The sequence below is a fragment of the Crinia signifera genome, chromosome 1 (genome assembly GCF_055691185.1).
Source record: "Crinia signifera chromosome 1, ASM5569118v1, whole genome shotgun sequence".
NCBI classification, from domain to species: Eukaryota; Metazoa; Chordata; class Amphibia; order Anura; family Myobatrachidae; genus Crinia; species Crinia signifera.
In genome coordinates, this window is record NC_139217.1 from 291,466,514 (window position 1) to 291,487,029 (window position 20,516).

A 20,516-nucleotide genomic window follows, 5' to 3' on the forward strand; every position below is an offset into this window, starting at 1 on the left:
AGCACTCCTGTGCACTTAATGGTGCTTATACAAAGAAATATCGCATCGTATACCACTATAGACACTGTGCGATCCGATGCGATTTTACAAAGGAGAATAGCCCAGTACGCGAAATGCGTACTGGGCGCCGCTCTAAAAAACAAGTACCCAAAAATCTTTCCCATGTTCAGTCCAGTTGTATATAACTTTATTAGCCGTGTGCTTTATTGCTTTAGCATCAGTTGAACTTTTTGAAGGCTTTTACATAGTAGAACACCAACAAAATGTAGACTTTTCTCTTTTTGTCGAATTTAAGCTTATATTTAACCAAGGATTTACTCAGTGGCGTAACTCCCGGAGGCAATGGAGACATTGGCCGCCGGACGTTAACCACTAGGGGGGGCACAGAGGAGCCGGCACCAAGCCTCTGAGGTTATAGATAAATACATCTATAACCGGGTGCACTGCAGTAATCAAAGGAATATGAACTACAGTTCCTAGCAGCCCTTGCTGCAGGAAGCTCAGGGCTGCTGGGGCTTAAGTTTACTTTCAGTTTCGCCCTGCAGCCCCAGACCAAGAGGGAGCTAGTTGCTCTGAAGAAGCAGGCAGCTGAAAAGGGGGCGGGGCTACACGGAACTAGACTGTACTGTGTAGAGTCATTCAGTGCCAGCCTGGCCAGGCCCTCCAGCAGCATGTACAGTGCTGGTATAGTGTACTGTGAAGTCAGTGCCAGCCCAGGCCCTCCAGCAGCACGGTGAGTGTGTCTCAGGAAGGTTCACTTTCTGTATTTATGTGTGTGTATAACTATTATATACTGTATGTTTTTATCTGTGTGTGTTTGTGTGTGTGTGTGTGTGTGTATGTGTGTGTATAATTATTGTACTGTATGAATGTGTACATGGGTGTGATTAAATTATGTATGCATAAGTGTAGGTATGTATGTGTATGACAGCATGTATATACAGTATGTGTGTGACTGTATATACAGTATGCATGTGTATAGGTGTGTGATTTTATGTAGGTATATGTGTGTATGGGTTATTTTTTATTATTTTATTATTATATTATTTTATTTTTTCTTTATCTGCAGCTCAAATTAGTTTGTGTGTGTGAGATTATTTGCATACATTTACAGTTACACAAATGCAGACAGGGTGATGGACAAAACTGCTGGAAACAATAGAGTCGCCTTCCACCGGGTTTCTGTCCCGAAGGGGGCACTTCTCTATTGTCTCCGGAGTCCACCTTCATGTACTGCAGTGTTATTTAGCATTGATTGTGAGTCGCAGAGCGCCATTCAGCATGATGCTCCTTGACGCAGACTGTTGGTGTTCTAGTGACTGGTCGCAGGCCCATGTGCCGGGAGGCGTTTTTAAGACGTAAGCAGTCTGAGTGCATGGATGTTTATAAGTGAATGAAGTGTATGTGTGATTTTTTTAAAGTGGCAGTGAAAGTGTATGTTAAGTGGGAGGTGTGCGTATATGTGTTATTATTAGTGAAATAAGTGTGTGTGTGTGTGTGATGTGATAGAGATGTGTGTGTAAAGTGTGTGTGATAACTGAAAGAGATGTGCATGTTTGAGTGAAACAGGTGTGTGTTAAGTGACAGAGGAAGTGGCAGATTTGAGGGGGGGGGGGCAAAGGCACGTGCCCCCGCCCCTTGTCGTTTATGTGATGTTTTTTTTTACATTTTAAACCGCCGACCCGCATACCACCTCTCACAGGAGCCAGCCGACCTGCATGCTACACACAATGGGAGCTGCGACACCTCCATGGGACATTGGGCACCTTCCCCCCTCAGGAGTAAGGGGATCCAGTGACAGAGAGAAGGTAATGTGGATCTGTACACTGCTCCCCTGCGCACTTGTACCAATGCTCTCTCTCTTCTCTCCCTCTTTCTCACACTTTCAACCCCCTCTTTCATATTGTTCTTTTTCACACTCACTCCCCCCCTCTCTCTAACCCCCATATCGCTCTCTTCCTCTTTCTCACACTCACTCCCCCTCTTTCACCCATGTCTTCTCTCCCCCTCTCACTCCACCCTCTCTTCTCCCCCCTCACATTCACTCCCCCTCCCTTAAGGTGCCCATACACGTTACAATTATTGTATACAATATTGTATACAATATCACATCTCATCGCATCTCGGTTTTGAGATGAGATCTAGTACAAAAAGTATGCGCTGCACATACTTTTTGTACTAGATCTCATCTCATCGCAAAACCGATATGCGATGAGATGCGATATTGTATACAATATTGTGTACAATAATTTTAACGTGTATGGGCACCTTTACTCTCACCCTTCTCTCTCCCACACCTCTCTCCTCCCTATCTCTTTCTCACAATTACTCCCACTCTTGCCCGTATCTCTCTTGACTACCTTTTTCACACTCCTCCCTCTCTCTTCTCTCAATAGCTTTCTCACCCCTCTCTCTCTCACACACCCTCCCTTCCTTCTCTGCCCCCCCCCCGTCACCTTTTCACTTTCCACCACTGCTTCTCCTCATCATACCTTAGAGGCCAAGAAATTGTTGTGATGCCACGCCCATTGTTTTGGGAGCATGCAAAAATAACACCTCCCCCTGTCATGGTCCACCCCTGTTTTGTTCTAAATCCGCCCCTGTACTGAGGTGTGTGTTTTCAATGTGTTTTTGTGTATATATTGTGTGGGGGCACCAACATTTATATTGCCTCCGGGCACCTGGGAGGAACTTACGCCACTGGATTTACTGTTAGCTGGCCACACTCCCTAATACATCTTAAGATGTGAAATTGGCTGGTGCCAATGGAACCAGTCAATTCACAATACCTGGCACTCTTATTTTGGAAAGAAATTAAATACACATAAATGGTATAATTCCACCAGCTGCTGCACGTGCTAAATGAACTAGCCTATGCTCATACAAATAGGGAAAGAACTGGGTTTTTTTTAACACAATGCGCTGCTCGGTGAATAATATACTAAATAAAAGGAAAACAATACAATTTTATAAAACACAGAATAAATAGCAAGACTAAAAGCACCTTTCTAATTAATACAAGCACAAGAAGGCTATATAATCAGGTGATTACGTCTCCAAGAAATAATTTAGCTCTCCATTGAACAAACAGCTTCCGCAATCTGGTTGGTTTTATTAAAAATAGTGGATTAAATCAGGAATAAGTGGGTAATGATCCTCCAAGAAATCTAGGTCCAAGTACAAAATTTAAAGACCACAAGCACTCAGTGAGCCGATGATAATTTGCAATGCCAATTTATCATGTAGGCAGAACATGCACTAGTTGTAAAGCTGGCAGTTCATCAAAAGGCAACAAATAGTAGCAAAGTGGTAGCTCAATAGTAGCAATATGATTTCTCACCCACGGATGATCCAATCAAGGGGTGCTTACAGGTACTTTGTTGCAGCTCGACCCGCTAATGTGTAGAAGCTGTAGCAGTCAGGGCCGGATTAACAATGGACCTGATGGAGCTACAGCTCCAGGCCCATTCTCTAAATAGAGAGGGCAAGGGCTTTCCAACGAGCCTGGCCATGCGTTGCTAGCCCCCCGGAAACCAGATATACAACCAGGCAAAGCTGGAACGTTTCCCCGTAGGATAACATGGGACCCGCTAATTCTGACCCCTATCCAGTTCAAATGGCTGCCAGTTTCCCCTCCAGATTTTAGTCGAACCCAAATCGCTGGGACTTCAATCTGATACCAGGCTGGTCCATATGGGTTCATTGGTTCCAGGGATATTGCGGGTAAACCAATTTTTTTTAGATTCAGAAATGTCATTTCATGGCTGTTCATGTTGTGTGAGGACAGATTTCTCTGGAACCAAACTGCCCAGTTTCAGGGGACAAAAATCACCCAAAGCCCACTCAAAAGTTCTACAATAAGATTCTGGTTTTATGTAAATGGGTCAGTTGGTTCCGAAGATATAACTAGTTAGTTAAAGGGGGGGAGGGGTTCTTTCCCCCTCACACCAGAAAATGCAGTGTCTAGGCTGGTGTAAAAGGGGCCAGCCCGGTAATGTACCTGCATGATCCTGGGACCATATTCCCGGGTAAGTCCCTGCATTTTCTGGTGTGAAAGGGGTATTATTTCAAATAGCCGGGACCTGCAGTGCTCTAAATACAGCTGGGCAGCCCCCTGCTCTCTGCCTGGCTGTCAATGGCTGCCATTTCTGCCCAGCGGCGGCTGTCCCCCAGTTACATGATCATGTATTCCTTCTTGGCAATGAGCATGTAATCCCACATGGCAACAAGCATGGAACCCCTGGCAATGAGCATGTAGGTAAGCAGCACTTATGTAGCATAATTTGTAATAGGCATTATGGTGTTTGGCATAATATGTAATGGACATTATGGTGTGTGGCTTAACATGTAATGGGCAGTATGGTGTAATTTTTTTATGCGTGCAATGCCCCTGTTTATGAAGCATATTGTGCATTATTGCTCAATCTGTTTGGTATAGTGTGTATTTTGGCTCAATCCATGTGGCAAAATGTGAATTTTGCCTTAATCTGTGTGGCATCATGTGAATTTTGACTCAATCCGTGTGCCATAGTGTGAATTTTGGCTCAGTCGGTGTGAATTTTGGTGGCATAATGTGTAAGAGGCAAGTACAGTATAAGGAGGTTATTATTGTGTTGCATGATTTGTATAAGGGGTATATGATGTGATAAACTTAGGTGACCAAATAAAAGGTGCTGAAATGTTGTCTACCAAGTTTTGGCTTTCAGTATTTTTTGTATGACTGGAGTGCCGCCACACCCCGCATGTATCTTAGGACATTGGCGTCCTGCGGGTGCACCTTTGGAGGGCACCCGCTAATATATCTCCCTGCAGTTTTCCTTTGCCAGCCCCCTGCCTTTTCCAGGCATATATAATTAGTTGATAGTATATACACAAATAGAGACACAACCATGAGCAGACCACCCAACCAGAACACTGGTCACGCCTCCCACATTATTAGGTGCTGGCCACCACCCCTATTATTGCGCATAATAGGTCCTTGCTAATTTTCAGCTTCAGGCCTATTAAGACCTTAATATGGCACTGGTAGCAGTAATCAATCGGTGCTCCGATGCTCCAGCAAGAGCGAGATTAAGTCCACAGCCGCCGCTGTTAGTGTGAAGGTGACTGGCAGGCAGGCGGTTAGAGTCTAGCGGCTGTATGCGCGGCTAGAGGAGAGCGAGCCCGCTAGCTCAGGAGAGATTCATCGGGACCTTGGAGACGTTCCGAAAACAAAGGTGTGACGTCAACGCGTTTCGTTCCCACAGTGTTTGGGAACTTTATCAAGACAGATCTACTATCGAGCTACCACTTTGCTACTATTTGTTGTGTCCAGTGTTATTTTGGTCATCTGAATGTATATTATGTGCGCATTGTGTTAAAAAAAAAAACAGTTCTTTCCCAAATACGTCTTTCCATAAAAACCTGGTAATTTATGGGAGCAAATGACAATTGCCCATTTGCTCCAAAATGCTGTTAAATGAAGAGCTAAATTGGTTAAATCTGGTTGATTGAATGAATTTGTTTGAACAACCATTTTTGTCCATTTCCAGTGTTTGGGAGCAAATGGTCTATTGTCATTTGCTTACAAACATCACCAGATTTTCACTTCAACCAGCCAACTAGTAATCTTTAGGTTTGTGACCAGCTTACCAAATACAATTTAACCCCTTCCTGACAGAGCCAGTTTTTGCGTTCCTGACAGAGCCCTTTTTTTCAAATCTGACATGTCTCACTTAAGTGGGGATAACTTTTTTTTGCTTTTACTTATCCCAGTGATTTTGAGATTGTTTTTTCGTGACACATTGTACTTCAAGTTAGTGGTAAATTTGGGTCGATGCAGTCTGTGTTTTTTTGTGAAAAATACCAAAATGTCGTAAAAAAATGGAAAATTTAGCAATTTGCAAAATGTTAAATTTTCTGCTTGTGAGACAAATAATCATACCACTCAAAATAGTTAATAACTAACAAAGACCATATGTCTACTTTATGTTGACATCATTATTTCAACTTCCTTTTAATTTTTTGGGACACTAGGAGGCTTACAATATGAATAGCAAATTCTCAAATTTTCAAGAAAATTTCAAACACTGATTTTTTTAGGGACCAGTTCAGTTCTGATGTGACTTTGAGGGACTTGGATGTGAGACACCCCCATAAATGATGCCATTTCAAAAACTGCACCCCTCACAGTATTCAAAACAGCATTTTGGAAGTTTGTTAACCCTTTAGGTGTTTCACAGGAATTAAAACAAAGTGTAGGTGAAATTTCAAAATTTCTTTTTTTTTGCAGATTTGCAATTTTAATACATTTTTCTAAGGAACACAGTACATTTTACTAGAGAAATGTGACTGAAAATTGATTCCCCCAATTCTTTTGTTTTCATAAATATCCTATATGTGGCCCTAGTGTGCACGGTGACCAAACCACAGGCTTCATAATAGAAGGAGCACCTACTTGATTTTGGAGCCTCCTTTTTATGAGATTATTTTTTAGGCACCATGTAGGTTTCTAGGCACCATAAGATGCTAAAAGTTAGGAACCCCCCCACAAGTGACCCCATTTTGCAAACTACACCCCTCAGGGAATTCATCTAGGGGTATAGTGTACATTTCAAACCCCCAGGGGTTTCACCAATTTTGATACAAGTGGGCAGTGAAAATGAAAAATTTCATTTTTTTACACAAAAATGCAGTTCTGGCTCCAAATTTGTCATTTTCAGAAGGTATGAAGGAGACAAAGCACCCCAAAATCTGTGCCCCAATTTCTCCCGAGTACGGCAATGCCTCACATGTGACCAAAAAATACCAGTTGGGTGCATGGCAGGACTCAGAAGGGAAGGAGTGATTTTTGGATTTTGCAGCACAGATTCTGGTGAAATGAATGGTGGGTGCTATGTTGCACCAATACAGTGGAACCCCCCCACAAGTCACCCCATTTTGCAAACTACACCCCTCAGGGAATTCATCTAGGGGTATAGTGTACATTTCAAACCCCCAGGGGTTTCACCAATTTTGATACAAGTGGGCAGTGAAAATGAAAAATTACATTTTTTACACAAAAATGCAGTTCTGGCTCAAAATTTTTCATTTTCAGAAGGTATGAAGGAGAAAAAGCACCCCAAAATCTGTGCCCCAATTTCTCCCGAGTACGGCAATGCCTCACATGTGACCAAAAAATACCAGTTGGGTGCATGGCAGGACTCAGAAGGGAAGGAGTGATTTTTGGATTTTGCAGCACAGATTCTGGTGGAATGAATGGTGGGTGCTATGTTGCACCAATACAGTGGAACCCCCAACAAGTGACCCCATTTTGCAAACTACACCCCTCAGGGAATTCATCTAGGGGTATAGTGTACATTTCAAACCCCCAGGGGTTTCACCAATTTTGATACAAGTGGGCAGTGAAAATGAAAAATTAAATTTTTTTACACAAAAATGCAGTTCTGGCTCAAAATTTTTCATTTTCAGAAGGTATGAAGGAGAAAAAGCACCCCAAAATCTGTGCCCCAATTTCTCCCGAGTACGGCAATGCCTCATGTGTGACCAAAAAGTTGCAGGACTCAGAAGGGAAGGAGTGATATTTGGATTTTGCAGCACAAATTCTGGTGGAATGATGGTGGGTGCTATGTCGCATTAGCAAGACCCCCAAAGCACCAATACAGTGGAACCCCCCCACAAGTGACCCCATTTTGCAAACTACACCCCTCAGGGAATTCATCTAGGGGTATAGTGTACATTTCAAACCCCCAGGGGTTTCACCAATTTTGATACAAGTGGGCAGTGAAAATGAAAAATTACATTTTTTTACACAAAAATGCAGTTCTGGCTCAAAATTTTTCATTTTCAGAAGGTATGAAGGAGAAAAAGCACCCCAAAATCTGTGCCCCAATTTCTCCCGAGTACGGCAATGCCTCATGTGTGACCAAAAAGTTGCAGGACTCAGAAGGGAAGGAGTGATATTTGGATTTTGCAGCACAAATTCTGGTGGAATGATGGTGGGTGCTATGTCGCATTAGCAAGACCCCCAAAGCACCAATACAGTGGAACCCCCCCACAAGTGACCCCATTTTGCAAACTACACCCCTCAGGGAATTCATCTAGGGGTATAGTGTACATTTCAAACCCCCAGGGGTTTCACCAATTTTGATACAAGTGGGCAGTGAAAATGAAAAATTACATTTTTTTACACAAAAATGCAGTTCTGGCTCAAAATTTTTCATTTTCAGAAGGTATGAAGGAGAAAAAGCACCCCAAAATCTGTGCCCCAATTTCTCCCGAGTACGGCAATGCCTCACATGTGACCAAAAAATACCAGTTGGGTGCATGGCAGGACTCAGAAGGGAAGGAGTGATTTTTGGATTTTGCGGCTCAGATTATGGTGGAATGAATGGTGGGTGGTATGTGGCATTAGCAAGACCCCCGAAGCACGGTGAAATTATGAACCTAATAATCCATAGATGTGTGGTATATTTTAAAACACTCCTTTATACATAGGCCGGGTTTGTCGGGGCAAGTGTCACACTGGAAAATAGTTTGCTTTCTTATTCCCTTTTTATAGCAAACTTTGCACCTTTTTTGTGTCCTGCCCTTTTTTCCAGTGGAGGGGATTTCATCAGGAAAATGCTGCCCTGGTACAATACGGGGGCCAGTACTAGAAGTACTGGGGCCCTCAGCCTGCTGGTTCCCAAATATTAGGCCCTTTATGACTTCCTCTTGAAAGTGCATAAATGTCCCCCTCTGGCCGGTAGAACGGAATAGCACGTAAGCGTTATACAGTGCCATCTGGATGATATACACGGCCAGCTTCTTGTACCAGATTTTTGTTTTCCGCAGGGCACTGTACGGCTTCAGTACCTGATCTGAAAGATCCACTCCGCCCATGTACCTATTGTAATCCAGGATACAATTAGGTTTTGAGGTGTGGGTACTGGTACCTCGTACAGGGACGGAGGTGGTACTGTCTCCGTGAATTGTTGTCAGTATAAGGACATCCCTCTTGTCCTTATATTTGACCAACAACATATTTTCGGTGCATATTCCCCTGCTTTCACCCCTTCTCATTACTTGGGCAATGTGCGTTTTTGGGAGGCCTCTTTGGTTCTTGCGCACAGTACCGCAAGCTGCTGTACCTCTTGAACCAAGGGCCTTAAACAGGGGGATGCTGGTGTAAAAGTTATCCACATAGAGGTGATAACCTTTCTCTTTCAATGGTCCTGGTGACACAGCTCAACACTGGGATGTAGGAGGGTCCGAAGGAGCCAGGCACCTATCCTAAAGCTTTAGAGGGTAGGCTCCTCCCCTACTGCATCCCTGGACTCTCCAGTTCGTGTTAGGTGCCCACTGGAGTGGGTGCTATTCTAAAGGGCTGCAGGAGCAGCCGAAGAATTAGAGTAGTTAGGGTTTTTTTATTATTTTATTAACTATTACCCTAGCTAGGTAGGCACAGTGTGAGGATTTTCATAGTGAATCCTCACACTGCTAGCGCAGCAGGAGCTGACAGAAGCGCGTCCTGTCAGCTCTCTGTGCACAGGGTAGACTCTGTCTGGTCTCCCTGTGCTGCGCTTACAGCCTCTATTAAGAGGCTGCCTGGGCTCCGGAGTAGCCTGAAACCGGCTCCACATTTAGGTGGGGATCATGGGGGACAGGCGCTCCGTGATGGCGGCGGCCATTTTATGCGGAGCTTACACGCTGAGCTCCTGACTGAGAGGACAGCAGCGCTGTGACAGGCATGTTCCAAGTGGTCCCCATTTGAGGGGGAGATACTGGAACAAGGAAATCCTACCTAAGGAGCGGCTAGCTGGGGGTGGTTGGCGCCAAAAGGTCACGGACCCCGCAGCAGCAGGGACTTTGGTCTCTTCCTTCACTCTGACTTTGGCGCCTTTCAGAACGCTTGCAGCGGAGCTGAGCTGGCTTATTGATCCTGGCAGAGTGACTTGGATTTCCTGGGCATCGCTTCCCCGCAGTTGAAACCTACAGACAGCTAAGTGATTGGGTGCATTGACTTTGTATAAACGCTTGTACAATTGTTTGCACTGTGTATATTGAGATATATATATATACGCTTCACTTGCATCATGTCTGAGCATCAGGCTGTGGTTTTGGGGGAGGGAGTCCTTAGTGCACTGAGCGCGTGCAATGTTTGCACACAAAAGTTTGTCCCTGAGCAGATGGCCAAGGGGGGCTTATGTATTACTTGCGCTGATGTGAGACCCATGGGCAGTGAACACCATAGGGGAGAGCAGAGTGAACCTGCGTGGGCCAGTGCCCTAGGCAGGTCGGTAAACGCTTTGGTGCAGCTTCTGGACAGGCAGAGTGATGTGCTGGTAGAATCACAGAGACCTATGCCATCATCTCAGCAGTCGTCTGGCTCCTTACCTCTTACCCAGGCAGATCCTGCACTTATTCAGGTGATGCAGGATACTGCTAAGGGGATCAACAGATTCAGTGAAATACTGGACAAAATGGATGAGGTTACAGGGACCCCTAAAAGGTCTTATGCTATGCCTAATGTGTTAGAGGAAGAGGAAGGAGAGTATACTGACACACCCTGGGACCAGGGTGATGATTTTGAAGAGACCTCTGCTGCTGGTATAGAGGATCTTATTGTGGCTGTAAAACAGGCGTTAAAACTGTCTGTTGAGGATAAGACCCCTGTTAAGGGTGTTTTTAAGCGACAGCGAAAGGAGGCTGTTACTTTTCCCTCAGATGAGGGGTTACAGGAACTATTGGAAGGGGCTTGGAAAACCCCAGATAAGAGGCTACAGATGCCTAAAAGATTCCTTAGTCTGTACCCCATGCCGGAGTCTCATTCTGAACTCTGGGAAAAGGTGCCTGTTGTGGATGCTTCTGTGGCACGCTTATCAAAAGCTACGGTATTACCTGTACAGGGTGGTGCAGCTTTTAAAGATGCTGTGGATAAAAAGCTAGAGGGAAACCTCAAGGCTATTTTTGAAGGGGTGGGGTTTACCCTGCGTCCCCTTATTGCTTCAGCCTGGGTCTCTAAGGCCATTATAGAGTGGGCTGGTGAGCTATGCACCATGCTGCAGGCTGACCACGGTGCTTTGCTGGTAGCAGAAAAGATTAAGGCCGCTGCAGAATATGCGGTGGAAGCAGAGGAGGAAGCTCTTAAAATGGCTACCAGAGTATCCACAGTCTCCATAAATGCCAGGAGGGTACTCTGGCTTAAGGCCTGGGAAGCGGACAATGAGTCCAAAAAGGCCTTAGAAATGTTAGCTTTCAAGGGAAAGTTACTTTTTGGTTCTGAGCTTGAGGAGATTATAAAACAAGCCACAGGCGGCAAGAGTACGTTTCTGCCGGCCTCCTCAACAAAGCAGTCATCCAGATTTGCTGCTTTTAGGCCGTCCTTTCGGCCCTCCCCTAGAGGTGGTGCGTCCTTTCGGGGACAATCGTTCAGGGGAAAGTTCCAGAACTCCAGGGGCAAATCCCAAAGGTCCAAGTTTGGCTCTTTCAATAAGAAGCCTGCCTCTAAAGGAGAGGAAAAACCCTCCGCATGACTGCCAGGGGATCAGCCCGGCAGGGATAAAGGTGGGGGGGCGTCTTACACACTTCAGAGACGCTTGGGCTTCTCTAGACCAGGATACCTGGGTCTTAGAGACTATTACCCAGGGTTACAAAATCCCTTTCAGAGGGCGGACTCCAAAGAGGTTCATCCCCACACCCATACCAAAGCAGGCGCTCCTGCGCACAGCTCTTATGAGAGCGGCTCATTCCCTTTTGGAAAAAGGGGTGGTAGTCCCGGTTCCCAGGGCAGAGTGGAAGAAAGGATTTTACTCCACGCTGTTCCTGGTGCCCAAACCAGACGGGTCTTTCAGACCAATACTAAATTTGAAGTCCTTAAATGTTCACCTTTGGGTAGACCATTTCAAAATGGAGTCTTTGAGAACTGTACTCCTGAGTCTGGACCAGGGAGAATTTCTGGCGTCCATGGATGTCCAGGACGCATATCTGCACGTTCCCATTCACCCGGAACATCAGATGCTGTTGAGATTTGCCATAGGAGACCTGCATTTACAGTTCCGGGCGTTACCCTTTGGCCTAGCAACCGCGCCAAGGGTATTTACAAAAATAATGTCTGTGATGGCGGCAGTGCTGAGGCTCAGGGGAATCACAGTAATACCCTATTTGGACGATCTCCTGTTCAAAGCAGAATCAGCAACACTGCTTCAAAGTCATTTAAAAGAGGCCATCAGTTTTTTGCAGGCTCACGGCTGGATTTTAAACTTACAAAAATCTCAGTTGGTACCATCACAGAGGATCCAGTTCTTGGGAGTCATACTGGATACCCATCTCCATCGGGTATTCCTCCCGGAGATAAAGGCCAGGGACCTGGTCAATCTAGTTCAGGAGATCCTCAGTGCTCCGAGCTTGTCAGTATGGAGGTGCCTCAAACTCCTGGGGAAAATGGTGGCGTCATTCGAAACGCTTCAATTTGCCAGGTTCCACTCTCGAGTATTCCAATGGAACATTTTGTCAGCCTGGTCAGGAAACACTTTGACCATGAAGACGGAGTTGATAGTGCTGTCCGCAGACACTCGGGACTCCTTGAAATGGTGGACAGAGGTAGATTCCCTTCAGTGGGGTCGGTCATTACAGACCTGGGTCTGGTTGATAGTAACTACCGATGCCAGTCTCAGGGGCTGGGGGGCAGTAGCCCTGGATCTCAGGCTGCAGGGCCTGTGGACGGCAGAGGAATCAGCGTTGCCAATCAACATCTTGGAGCTGAGAGCTGTCTGGAAAGTGATTTCCTTGGCGGGAGACAGGTTAAGGAACTCCCCCTTGAGGATTCAGACCGACAATGCCACAGCTGTGGCGTATCTGAATCACCAGGGAGGTACACGCAGCAGATTGGCCATGTGGGAGGTGTCCAGAATCTTTCTATGGGCGGAACAGAATGTTCCTGCAGTATCGGCTATATTCATTCCAGGAGTGGAGAATATAGAAGCAGACTTCCTGAGCAGGGAGGAGCTCAAGGAAGGAGAATGGAGCCTACACCCTCAGGTGTTTCACCAGATCACTGCAATGTGGGGAACTCCGGATTTGGACCTAATGGCATCCAGGTTCAACCATCAGGTGCCCAGGTTCTATGCCAGAACGAGAGATCCGCTAGCAGAGGCAGTGGATGCCATGACTACCCATTGGCAGGGAAATCTTCTTTATGCATTCCCTCCTATTCCGATGTTAGCAAGACGGTTAAAGAGGGTACAGGACCAGAAGGTCCCGGTGATCCTTGTGGCCCCAGATTGGCCAAGGAGGTCTTGGTATTCGAGGCTTCAGAGGTTATCAGTGGATTCATGGCGTCTACCTCTGAGACCAGACCTGTTAAGACAAGGCCCATTCAATCATCTGGATTCCGATCGATTGATTTTGACGGCTTGGTTATTGAAACCGCCATTTTGAAAAAGAAAGGATTTTCTGACGCAGTAGTGCAGACTATGATAAAAGCCAGAAAGGCTGTTTCTTCTGCAAATTATTATAGAGTCTGGAAGACTTATATTAGATGGTGTGAGAGGCAAAAAGCTCACACATCTCACTTCAAATTATCAAAAATGTTGGATTTTTTACAAGATGGATTTTCTTCGGGCCTAAGCCTTCAGTCGTTGAAGGTGCAGATTTCGGCCTTGTCCATCTATTTTCAAAAAAGAATTGCCATTTTACCGGAGATTCAAACTTTTTTACAAGGGGTATCCAAACTGAATCCCCCTTACAAGCAACCAGTAGCACCTTGGGACCTGTCACTGGTTTTGGATTGCCTTCAGAAGGCACCTTTTGAGCCTTTGAGGTCGGCTGACTTTAAGTTTCTCACGTGGAAGTTAGTGTTTTTGTTAGCAGTAGCATCTGCTAAGAGGGTGTCTGAGTTGGGAGCCTTGTCATGCAAATCTCCCTTCTTAATCTTTCACGATGACAGGGCTGTTCTGAGAACAGTGCCGCAATTTTTACCGAAGGTAGTCTCTGCCTTCCATTTAAATCAGGAGATAGTTCTACCTGTGTTTCAACCCCCAGAGGGTTCCAAGAAAAGGGACAAGTTGAAGACTTTGGATGTTGTGCGTGCCTTACGCATATATGTGGACAGAGTGAAGAGTGTTAGAAAGACTGACACTTTATTGGTATTGTATGACGTACATAAAATTGGTTGGCCTGCATCTAAGCAGACCATTGCTAGGTGGTTGCGATCTGTGATAGCTTTTGCATACACCAAAGTGGGTAGGCCTGTACCGGCCAGAATTAATGCGCATACCACCAGGTCAGTTGCTACCTCTTGGGCGGTCCGACATGGGGCCACAGCGGAGCAGGTTTGCAGAGCTGCCACTTGGTCATCTGTTCACACATTTGCCAAATTCTATAGGTTCCATGAGTTCGCGTCGGAGGACGCATCATTCGGGCGAGCAGTGCTGAGAGCTGCAGACCTGAGCGTACCCTCCCAAAGGACCGGCTCTGGAACGTCCCAGTGTTGAGCTGTGTCACCAGGACCATTGAAAGAGAAAAAGGGATTTTTGTAAGAACTTACCGTTCGAATCCCTTTCTCTGATATGGTCCTGGTGACACAGCGATCCCTCCCTTACGCTCAGTAAGTATGCCAGAATTTCATGATGTTCATGTTAAAATGGTTAAAAGTTAACAGTTTCTGTTATAAAATGTGCATATAATATGTGCAGGCGTTTGTACTGAGTTAATGTATTCCAGTGGCTTTGAAAGTTGAACTGAAGAGTCCAGGGATGCAGTAGGGGAGGAGCCTACCCTCTAAAGCTTTAGGATAGGTGCCTGGCTCCTTCGGACCCTCCTACATCCCAGTGTTGAGCTGTGTCACCAGGACCATATCAGAGAAAGGGATTCGAACGGTAAGTTCTTACAAAAATCCCTTTTTATCCAGGAAGGGGTGCACTAAATCCCAGACAATTTTTCCACTAACACCTACGAGGGAGGGGGGGCATTCTGGCGGTCCAATTCTTGAATCCTTCCCTTCATATACCCTAAACCTGTGGGTGTACCCTGAGGTGCTTTCACACAACTTATACATTTTTATGCCATACCTTGCCCTCTTACTGGGAAGGTACTGGCGGAATTTAACCCTTCCTTTAAAATGTATAAGGGACTCGTCTATGCAAATGAATTTATCTGGGATGTACATGTCTTCAAATTTGGCACTGAAATGATCAATGACCGGCCTGACTTTGAATAGCCGGTCAAAGGTGGGATCATCTCTGGGTGGGCACTGTGCATTATCGTTGTAATGCAAAAATTTAAGGATCGTCTCAAATCGAGCCCGGGGCATGGCCATACGGTAAAATGGGGTGCTGTACAGAACATCTGTACTCCAATATTGCCTAATTTCTGGCTTTTTTACTATGCCCATATGAAACACCAGACCCCAAAACGTCATCATCTCTACTGCATCTACAGGGGTCCACCTAGCAAATGATGACGTGGGGTTTTGAGCAATAAACTGCTGGGCATATAAATTAGTTTGGTCCACCATTAAATTTATAAAATCATCAGAGAAAAATAATTTGAAAAAGTCAATTTCTCTGAGACCTGTGGAATCAAATTGGATTCCTGGCATGGCCAAAAACTCAGGAACCTGGGGCTCAAAATTGTCTGGTGGTGGGGTCCATACGAGATCAATTATTGGGGGGGGGGTCTCAGCTGCTCTACGGGGGCGTCTTTGAGGGGGTCCCTCATCACCAGAGGAGGAAGAGGAGCTTAAGGCGAATCCTTCAAATTCCCCGCTTGCATCACTGGCTGTGTCAGAGTCAGAAGCAAGCAGGGCATATGCCTCCTCCGCTGAATACATTCTTCTGGATGACTGGGATGACATTTGGGATGACATTTGGGATGCCATTTTTATTTTTGTGTTACTGGTAGTGAAATGTTTCAACACGTGTATAGTGTAGGGGGGGGGTACAAACTTTATTTCAACCCGGGGGGTATGTAGTGTGTAGTGTGTATGTAGTGTGCAGAAAAAAAAAATACTTTATACAAAAAAAAAAAATGGAGGGGTTAAAAAAAAAAAAAAAATTCAAGGGGTTAAAAAAAAAAATTGAAGGGGTTAAAAAAAAAAAATTGAAGGGGTTAAAAAAAAAAAAAAAAAGGTCCTGCGCCAAAAATTGAGCACAGATGTTGGTCAGTAACGTCCGTCACTGAACAGCGCTGAAAGGCAACAGGAATTTGATCAAAAAAAAAAAAAAAAAATAGATCAACCCTGTGCCGAAAAAGATGATCAGTGATGTACGTCACTGATCCGCGCACAGCGGCCACAGGACACCCACAAAATCACAGTGTGTGTAAAAAAAAAAATTAAAAAAAGACCCCACAGCACACACAAAAAAAAAAAAAAGGTGATCAGTGATGAGACACTGATTACCAGTGAGGGGCAGCAGGTGCAACTGACAGTGCAACTGGCAGGTATATATAAAAAAAAAAAAAAAAAACCTCTGCACCCCTAAAAAGTTGCTGATCACCTCAGATATAGTGATCAGCACAAAAGGCGGGGGCAGCAGACACAAAATTTAGCACTCTCTATCACTCTCTGTCGCTATCTCTCTCTATCTCTCTATCTCTCACTATCTAACACTATATGACACTGCAGCAGCAGCAGTGACAGGTATATATATATATAAAAATACCCTGCGCCCCCAAAAAGTTGCTGATCAGTTAATTTATACTGATCAGCACAAAAGGGGGGGCAGCAGTCAGTTAAATAAAAAATATATAGCACAATCTGTCACTATCTCTATCTCTCGCTCTCTATCTCTCTCTATCTCTCTCTATCTATCTATAACTATCACACTGCAGCAGCACAAAATATAGCACTCTCTGTCACTAGGCCTCTCTATCTCTCTATCTCTCTCTATCTCTCTCTATCTCTCTCTATCTCTCTCTATCTCTCTCTCTAACTATATCACACTGCAGCAGCACAAAATACAGCACTCTCTGACACTATCTCTCTCTATCTCTCTCTTTTTAACTAACGCTATTACACTGCAGCAGCACAAGTTCACAGGAAGTCACAAGTAACAGGATCCAGGAAGCATCCAGCACACTACAAGCACAGATGAAGCAGCCAAGATATTTGCAAGGATCAGGTAAGTATTTTGCAAGGTTCTGGTCAGTATATCGCGGCAGATTGGCACGGTGACCGCACTGCACGCAATTCCAGACCGGAATGGCGTCTGCAGTGCAGTCACCGTTAGTTTAAACCCCCCTCCATGGCTGTGATTGGTCCGTCGGTCCGACGGACCAATCACGGCCTTTGGGGGCGGGCGGGGTGAGGTGGGGTGACACCAGTGTCACCCTTACACCCCGCGGTGATTGGTGCTGTACTTTACAGCACCAATCACCTCCGATCGCGTGTCACCGGCGAACGTTATTCGCCGGTGACACAGAAAACGCTGTAATTGGCTGTTCACACTGAACAGCCAATCACAGCGATCGCCGACGGGGGGGCGGCATCGCAGCCCCCCCTGGGCATGCACGGACATGTCTGCTGTCAGGGACAGCAGACATGTTGAAACTGTCACCGCGTCTATAGACGCGGTGACAGTTAAATGCCATGACGTACATTTACGCCATGTGTCGGGAAGTACTTCCCGACCATGACGTAAATGTACGTCAATTGTCGGGAAGGGGTTAAAAAAAAGTCCAGAGATATTTTGGTACAGCCATATCTTAAAAACATTTCCATCTGGCTTACCTTTTACTATTATTGTAATTTATATACACTGTGCCACAAATGTATGCAACACCTCACAATGGGAAGAATTTTTTTTTTAATTGGGCCACATTTACAGGCGGCAGTAACATGGTGTGCGAGTAGGTAGGAAAACAAGAGGAAATAAAGTCCTGTCTGAGCGTGTTTATAATCTAGATTGCAGTGGCTGACACAGAAGATACTGACTCAGAGTTTGAAGAGTGTGAAGCTGAGGTGTCTGTGGTTGGTGAGTTGGAAGTATGGGTAGGTTTTAATGAAAATAGAAGGGAGTGTTTGAAGCCCAGGAGATTACGGGATTGTATGATTCACCATGGAAGTTAATTTTACAGGTGGCGAGCAACATAAAAGAAGATGTGGGAGTGGGAAGAGGTAATCATTGGGGCACTAAAGCAGCAGTCAATAGCAGAACAGAGAGTGTGGTAAAGTAGTGTGGATAGAGATGTGATTGGGCAAGTATGGTATGTTGTAGAGGAGTGTTAGGGGACTATATAGGCAAGGTTGAGAAGTTTAAATAAGTTCTATCAGGAACAATAAGGGAGGGGGCAGGGGCAGACCAAATAAACATTGAAATCAGTTAAACTGTGGCATTGAGGAAGTTTTAAAATGGGCAGAAGTGAGTATAAATTAGGCCAGATATGTGGAAGTTGCAGTTGTCAAGGCAAGAGATTTTGTAATAAGAGATTGGAAAAGAGTTTTGTTTAGTATAGGACTGATCCCTAAGATGTTACAAATATTAAAATGAAGGATTGGGATACATGGGGTAAAAAAGATGGAGTAATGGAGAATGACAGCCATGCCATGGTTGAGGAAAGGTGGAGAGGGACTGCATGTGTAGATTGAAGGAGCGAAGGAGTTGAGGATGACACCTATTCAGCAAAATTGAGGAACAGATTTGTAATATAGTCAATGCAGACTGGAGGTGTAGATATTCTTGGAGGATGAAAGGCACAAGCTCTATTTTAAACATGTTGAGTGTAAGACGGACATCCAAGAGGAAATAACAGGTAGAGGAAAACACAAAACAGGAAAAGAATTCCGGGGAGTTATTTAACATGGCATTAAAGGAACAGATTACCAAGAAAGGGGGTGTTCAAAGAGAAAGGGCAAAGTCTGGACCCTTGGGGGACACTGATTGGGAGAGGGAAAGAAGGATATAAAAAGTCAGAGATAGGGGCAGGAAGGAGCTAGGAGGCACACCCGCAGATGGCAATGTCATGGAGGCCAATGGAGGCACATATACAGGAGTATATACAAAAAGGAACAGATTGCTTATTAGGAGGCATCAATTAGGTAAAGTTGGTGGTTAAGTCAAAGGAGAGGGGAAAGTTAAGGGGGATGTAGTTAAAATCCCGACGGTCGGGATCCCGGCGTTCAGAATCCCGTCGCCGGAATCCTGCCCGCCGAAATCCCGACACATTCTCCCTCCGTGGGTGTCCACGACACCCCTGGAGGGTAAATAAATTAGCATGCCGAGCGTAGCGAGGCACCGGGCCCACTGCGTGGCGAGCGCAGCGAGCCCGCAAGGCGGGGGCGATCCACGTCCCCCCCTTGTTGGGATTTCGGCGGTCGGGATTTTAAACGCCGGGATCCCGACCGCCGGGATTTCATACTGAATCCAGTTAAGGGCGGTTGAAAGGAGCATCTTACCTTTGTAATCCTACCATAAATACAACACGGTTGTATGAGCTGTGCTTTAAGTGCCAACATCTCTTGATACCTTTATACTCTAACTATTTTAACACCAAGTTACCTAATTTCAAGGAGCTAAACCAATTCTAAAATCAGTGAAGATCTTTAAAACAGAAGATTTTAGAAATATTTTTTAATATTATTCACCTGATGAACATATCTGTAGATATGTAGCTGACTCTACGTATGCATCCATGGGATGCAGTCAATATGCTGGCGATCAGAATCCCGGCGGTCGAAATACTGACGCCGGAATCCCGCCCGCCGCAATGCCGGCACTTTGTCCCTCTATGAGTGTCCACAACACCCATAGAGGGAGAATAAAATAATGTACCGAGTGCAGCGAGGCACCGGGCCCGCTGCGTGGCGAGCACAGCAAGCACTCAAGGGGGGGGCGATCCACGGCCCCCCTTGTCGGCATTGCGGTGGTCGGGATTACGGCGTCGGTATTTCGACCCGCATCCATTGCCACTTAAATACAATATGTGAGCTTATTATACTTAGATGTTCATTAGTCACCACATATAATATAATACCATAATGATAATCTATGATTTTTTGTTTCTTTTACCAGATATTAACTAAAATGTTACCCTCATTTTGGAAGCTGTTTAACCTCTTCAAATAAGCTGTGATGGAATAAATTCTGAACAGGTGCGCATTTTCTTCGGAGACTGAATGATACAGCTAAATGAGAAAAGCATTAGACAATTTTGAAATTCTATAAATATTACTGATTTGTGCAAAATAAGGTACTTATGTAATATCTGGGCTCCCGTTTTTCTTATGAGACCGCGTCCCCTCGCAGGGCTCGCTGCGCTCGCCACGCTTCACGCACGGTGGCTCGCTGCGCTCGACACACTATATAAAATCAACTCGTAGTTGGATAGTAGGGGTATGAAAAAATGGATAGTAGTTGTATGAAAAAATGGGGTGCATTTAACATGGGAGCCCAGATAATACATAAGTACCCAAAAGAAAACATATCAGGAACATAGAGCCAGAACAACTTTATGCATTCAAAACGAAAATGACAGTACAAAGTTTTCTTACATAATTGTTGATATAAAATATTTAACAATTAGCATAATACAGTTTTCAGTGTAGTAGCATTAAAAAA